This window comes from Biomphalaria glabrata, chromosome 1 (genome assembly GCF_947242115.1).
Source record: "Biomphalaria glabrata chromosome 1, xgBioGlab47.1, whole genome shotgun sequence".
In the NCBI taxonomy this organism is placed as follows: Eukaryota; Metazoa; Mollusca; class Gastropoda; family Planorbidae; genus Biomphalaria; species Biomphalaria glabrata.
The window spans coordinates 69031937-69039096 of record NC_074711.1 but is presented as its reverse complement, the minus strand read 5'-3'; positions in this window follow the sequence as shown (position 1 = coordinate 69039096).

The following is a 7160-nucleotide window of genomic DNA, read 5'->3' as shown; positions in this document are numbered from 1 at the left end:
TCAAGGGCACATCGGTGGTATGAGTTATAAAATTAAAAGCTTCTTATGTAATTCTTTGCAACCGACATATATATATATATATACAGTTTGGGACAGGGGCGGACTGGCTATATGGGCAAACGGGCAAATGCCCGGTGGGCCGGTACCAAATGGGCCGGTCTGGTCGCGACCAAAGAAAAAAAAAATTCAATGCAGACAACTTAAAAAAAAAGTGACAGCAGCAAGACACAAAGGCCCGAACACGTTTTCTTTTTCTTTTTTTTTTTTCTAATTCTTGTTACAGTTAATTTTGTTTGAAATTCAACTAGAATATCAAGAAAAATACACTATACACTGTACGTATTATCATTTGCAAAACGTTAGACCGTACTTTCTGCTGTGCACGAGCGGCATGGACTGCTTTGATGTCTTCGAGGTTGTGTTTGGCCTACTCATTTTGCTGGTCGGCATGGGCCTTTGATGGCACTCCTATTTTTTTTTTTTTTTTTTTTGCTCCTTCCCTCTCCCGTCTTTTAATGGCTCCAATGAAATTTAACCAAAAAGAGGGATGAGAGAGGTTAAGTTAGAAAACATTGATATAACGCAGAAAAAAAAGATAGGCGCGACAATTACCTCTTTAACAATACTTAAAAGAAATTAACTTTAACACATACACACAGCCGCGAAATTGCAAGCCACCCAACTTATTCACAGCTTAATATGGGTATAATGCTCTACTTTCTGCGATTTGAAAAGAAAAAGTAAGTCTCTTTTTGTTTATTTTTAATAACATAGATTTAAAAATACTACACTTAGGGCTTACAAAAAAAAAATTATTTAATTAAAAAATAAATCTAGATTTAAATTTTAGCAATATTTCCCGTGGCTGCGCAGCCCCAGCTGATACCTACATATTTTGCCACACCCAGGGCAAACATAACCATTGTCCGCAGGTGGTCGATTTATATTTTCTTTTCGCCGTCTGCGTTTGTCCTCGGCAGCAGACTTTCTTTTGGTCTCAAATGTGTATCCCGCGGCATTCGTGAGTGACCTCCAGCTGTCTCGTTCTGAGGCCGCATGCAGGTGCTCTCTTCTATGTCAGCCAAGGAAAGTTGACGCCTAAGCTGGTCTTTGAAGCGTTTCCGTGGGGCGCCTCTGTTACGTTGACCACCTTTTAGCTCACCAAAAAAGAATGCCTTTGGCATACGTTCGTCTCCCATATGGGAAACGTGCACTGCCCAGCGTAACTGTCGGACCAAAAGAGGTCCCTCTATATTGTCCATACCGGCGTTCGCAAGGACATCGCTGTTTGTAGTGCGGTCTTGCCACCGTATGTCCATGATGGAGCGCAAGCATCTTTGGTGGAAGCGCTAAAGAAGTCTTAGATGTTTCCTGTATAGTGTCCATGTCTCGGAGCCATACAGAAGGGTTGAGAGAACCACCGCCTGGTAGATACTGATTCATGTAGGCATTCAGAGCGATCTGTTCCGCCAAACTCTCGCCTGAAGGCGTCCAAAAGCGCTACTGGCCCTACCCAGACGGTTATCAACTGCCCTTGAAAGTGATGCGTCATTTGACACTATACTACCTAGATATGTGAAGTGGTCTACCACATTAAGGGGCTGTCCGTTCACGGTTATCCTTGGGGCTAAATATGTTTTATTGGGTGACTTCTGGAACATGACTTCTGTTTTCCCGAGGTTTATAGATAGACCGAAAGAGGCGGCAGCGTATGCAAATTCGTTTACCGCGTTCTGGAGGTCATGATCATTGTGAGCTAGCATAGAGAAGCTCCGTTATGACCATTTCCTTTGTTTTTTTATGGGATAACAGACGTCGAAGATTGAACACATTGCCGTCAGAACGAAACCGGATATAGATGCCTTCGAGCAATCACTGCCTCATTTGACCCAGCATTACGCCAAAGAAGATAGCGAATAGAGTAGGAGCAAGTACACAGTACACAGCCCTTCTTCACGCCATTTTCTATTGGGAAGTGATCAGAAAGGGCACCATTGTGTCTGATCTGGCCTCTTTGTCCAACGTGAAGCTGCTTGAGAATGGATAGGAACGTAGATGGGCATCCCAGCCTGGCCAAAATCCTCCACAAACCATCGCGACTGACCGTGTCGAAAGCCTTGGTGAGTTCCACAAAGGCAGCGTATAGGTTCTGCTTTTTGCATTTTTCTTGAAATTGTCGCAGAACAAATATCATGTCAGATGTACCTCTTCCGGCTCTAAAACCACATTGGCTTTCAGATAAGACCTCGTCCACTAAAGAGTGGGTTAGTCGGTCGAGCAACTTAGTATGAAGTCATTAATAGTGAATGTAATAGCTCTGTCACAACCAATATTTAATGAAAGGATATTTATATTTTAAATAATGGGCCATGGTATATTCATATACAAATCGCGTTTTTGAGAATGTACTAGGAGTAAGCAAGAGCTTTTCACATTGAGTAAGTGCGTCTCTAACCGTTCTGCTTTCTCTTATCTTTTAATGGAATGGGTTGCCCGAGTCAGCCAGGAAAACCAATGATTTAGCATATTTAAGTCACAGATCAACATACATGAATAGATTGACACATGAAATGCGTAAGACGTAACTATCTTATTTTTTGAAGAAACGTCTGTAATCTATAAGTAATACCAAAAAGCTTTAATCTCATTAGGCTGTTATTGTATAGTTTATAGTTTTCAGACTACATACATGTATAAATAGAATACATTATGTAATCCTACGAATGCATACATCCAGTTTTCGATGCGTTATCAAACTTTATATATTTTGTAGAGAATTAGACTTACACCTTTAATTTAACACATAAGCGGAGCCGGGAGGGGAGGGTCTTCAAAAATCACTTGCCTCAGACCTCATTGTCTGAAAGGGAAACTTTACTTACTGCCCCAGTGCAGCCAACTTAAGCAAACTACAGTCACCAAATTTAATGAGCCTAGCCAAAAGGGGTTTTGTGGTTTCCCGTCCCCCTCCAATTAAAAAACTAAAGATTTTACCCTTTTCTACCAGTCGCAGGACTCCATTGAATAGCAGAGTTGGTTTTTGAATTTTTTTAGCGGAAGAGTAGCAGTCTAATTGCACTATAGATACCTCAGAATATGCATTTTTAAAGTTTAAAATAACGGAAATAATGCTTGGTTCCGGTGCTTCGCCCCGTTCCCCACTGGGAGGGGGGGGGAGCTCAAAGCGCTCTCCCGGACTTCCTAGCTGCCCTTTGGCGGTGTTTACTGTCTTTCCACTAATTATAGGAAGAGAGTGTTCTAGGGTAGAAAAACGTTTGAAAGAATGAAAGATCAGAATGTAATGAAGATTAATTACATATACACACACACTAATATATATATATATATATATATATATATATATATATATTGCGGACTGGGTTAAAAATCCCCCCCCCCCACAACGAAAATATATGACTTGCCATTTGTGGGCCGGTTTATCTGGTAATGCCCGGGCCGATTTTGATACCCAGTCCGCCCCTGGTTTGGGATAAGCGTCGTCACAGGTATGACAATGTTTAGCGCTGTGTGCTACAAATTGCCTATAGTGGTCGCTGTCTCCTTATTTTTCCTTAGGGTTGACCCACGAAACCTTTCCCATGTTTGGGTATAGCTGCAAGGCAGCAGAGGTTTGAATTCAGTTTTCCTTCTCCTAGGTGGGTAGCAATTAATCCAAGGCTAATTAGCCCTTCCTGCTCGAAGCTTACTGGTTTAGGCGCCAATTACCCGCCTTCGCCCCTTCTGCTGTTAGTGAAAACAGCTCCGCAGATTCAATATTTGAGCCACTCGTGAAAGATCAAGAAATACATGAGAAACAGCTCTTTGCAAAACCCTTTACAATGATACTTAAGGCAAATTAATTAATTAATATTTAATGTTTGATGGACTACTTCACGGAACAACAAATTCCTATATGGAACATAATATCCATAGCAACGGAAGATAAACCTTTAATTGGTTTAAATGTAAATGTTATCAATAAAAAGGACAGATCTCTATAACACAATATGCAGCTTTAAATTACTTGTTCACTCTTCAAGACACTACAGCTAGAATTTTTTTTTTAACAAATGTTGATGAATTTGCAAAAAATTGTGCAGGGGGTCTAACGAGAACCAGAAAGCATGGCAAGGGGTCTACGAGACACAAAGTTTGGGAAACACTGCTCTAGATAAAGACATAGATCACAGGCCTATATATATTAAACCTAGGTCAGTTGTATAGATCTAGATTTAGGTCAGTGTTTCACAACTTGTAAAAGGCCCCCAGAGGTTGGGGGGGGGGGGGGAGAAAAATCCAAAAAATCTGTTGAATTTGAATAGTAATTATTAGGCCTACCGTTACCTATCCCTTAGTATACTGGACCGTTGGGGCACCATTCAAGACTCGTCGACCGTCTCTCTCCATTAATCTCTGTCTTTTGCCTTAGTTAGATCCTCGTTCAACGGCAGGCCCATCCATTTTTTTATGTTGTCCTCCCATCACTTTCTCTGTTTGCCTCTTCTTCATTTTCCTGTTACTGTTCTCTGAAGGAAGGTTTTGGGAGCCCCGAAGATATTGTAATATGACCATAGATTTTAAGCTTGCGTTTTAAAATTATTACGATAGTTAGCAGGTCATCATGGGGTCCAATCGCTGCAGTAACCCTGTCTCTAATCCCTTGGTTTGTGATACGGTCTTTGAATGTGATAACTAGGATCCTTCTGTAGCATCTCAATTCCATTGCTAGGATCCTCCTCTCTAGCTCTGCAGTCAGCATCCAAGACTCACAAGCAATTAAAAAATGTGGCCATGACCAGGGAGCGCATCAGTCTGATTTTGGTGCCGAGGGCTAAGCCTTTATCTTTCCGTATTTTTTTTAAGTTTTGAAAGGGCTGCTGTGGAATGTGCTATTCGGGCCAGGAGTTCAGGGTTCGTTCCCTCATCTGAGACAATAGCTCCAAGCATGGGCGTAGCCAGGATTTTTTTTCGGGGGGGGGGGGGGGTTTGGGGGGGTGAATTTTTTTCTCCCCCCCCCGCTCCCCCCCCCGCCCCCTAAAAAAAATTATATGTATTTATGTGTGTGTGTGTGTGTGTGTGTGTACATAATCTTTATTACATTTTGACACTTCCTTCTTTCGGAAGACGTTTATTGTGCCCTAGAATAGGTTCTTCCATGAGTTAGTGAAAAAATTGTAGATTCCCCGACACTACTAGCAAAGGGGTCTAGGGGAGCGCTAGCAGCTCCCCCAGCGCGGGGCGAAGCCCCGCCGCCAAGCACTATTTCTGATATTGAAAACCAACAAAATGCATATTCTGAGGTATCTACAGTGCATTTTCCTGCTATTAAAAAGTTCTATTTGAAAAACCTAATGTGCTATTCTTACTGACTTAGACCCTCCCTCGTCGTTCGGCGCATTTGCCATCAAGCTGTTTCCATAAAATTGTGGACTCCCCGCCATTACTAGCAAAGGTGTCTGGGGGAGCGCCAGAAGCTCCCCAGCGCGGAGCGAAGCCCCGCCGCCAAGCACTATTTCTGGTATTGAAAGCCAACAAAATGCATATTCTGAGGTATCTACAGTCCATTTTTAATGCTATTAAAAAATTTTATTTCAAAAACCTAATGTGCTATTCTTACTGACTTAGACCCTCCCACGCTGTTCAGAGCATTTGACGTCCATAAAAATCTGTCACTGGCAATGTCTGAAGCCTCTTCCCACCTACCATGAGGACCTCCATGAATGAGTGGCGTCAAGTTGTACTAGGATATCATTGCAACTCTTCTTATGCGTAATTCATTTTGTCGGAGAACATGTCCCGCAAACCTCATGCGTCGTTCCCTCACAATCTTACTAAGGGGTCGACTCCCAGTTCGGCATAGGATTTCCTTGATTTAGATCCGATCTCTATAACTGACTCCTAAAATCTCTCTTAGCCATCTTTGTTGAGCCGCATTTTCAATTTCGGCAGATGACTATTCACTGCAGTTTATTAATGGAGCCCTGCCACTGGTAAAAATGTGTAACCTCTCTTGAATACGCTCTTGGAATTAAGTGACTGTAGTTTGCTTTAGATTTTATATCGAAAAGAGATGTTTTAACGTCAAAATCTTCTGTTGGGGGTTTTCCACCTCAAAATGCTCTGTAGGGGAATCTTAGACTCAAAACCATCTGGAGGGGTTTTAAACTTTAAAAAAAAAAGCCATCTGTAGAAGAAACTCAAATAATTTTAGTGTGTAATTTGCTTCTTTTTTATATTGAAGATGTGTTTTTAGCACCAAACTCCTCTGAATGGGGGTTTAAACTCAAAACCCCTTTAGGCAACGCTCATAGCATTTTGAGTTCGTAATTTGCTTTTTTTCTTACACTGAAGATGGCGGGGGGTTTAAACTCAAAACCCCTTTGACTACGCTCATAGATTTTAGAGTGAGTAATTTTCTTTTATTTATATTGAAGAGGTACTTTTTAGCTTCAAACTCCACTGGAGGGGAGTTTAAACTCAAAACCCCATAGACTACACTTATAACATTTTTAGTGTATAATTTGCTTTTTTTTTTATTATTAAAGAGGTATTTTTTACCTTCAAACCCCACTGAAGTGGGGTTTAAACTCAAAACTGAGTCAAAATCCGTTTAGCTACGCTCATAACATTTTGAGTGCGTAATTAGCTTTTTTTTAAATTAAAGAGGGGGTTTATCGTACATTTTAGACGGGGTTTTAAAATCAAAATCTTCCTTAACTGTGCTCTTGGAATTAGGGGATTTTCGTTTGCATTTTTTTTTGTTTTGTTTTATAGAAGAGGGGGAGTTAACTGCAAAAACCCCAGGTAGGGGGTATAAAACTCAAAACCCATGGTAGGGGTTTTTAAACTCCAAACCCCTAGTAGGGGTTTTTAAACTCGAACCGCTCTGGTAGGGGTTTTAAACTCGAACCCCCCTGTTAGGGGTTTTTAAACTCAAACCCCCCTGGTAGGGGTTTTTAAACTCGAACCCCCCTGGTAGGGGGTTTTAAACTCAAAACCCCTTTGGTTGTGCTAGGGCAAGTGATGGTTTAGTATTAAAATCTCACCTAAAATAAACAAAATCAAAGCAAAAAATCAGTCACTAAATTCCGATTCCCCCCCCCCCCCAAGGGGGGGATTTCATTTCCGGGGGGGGGGGGTTGAACCCCAAGAACCCCCCC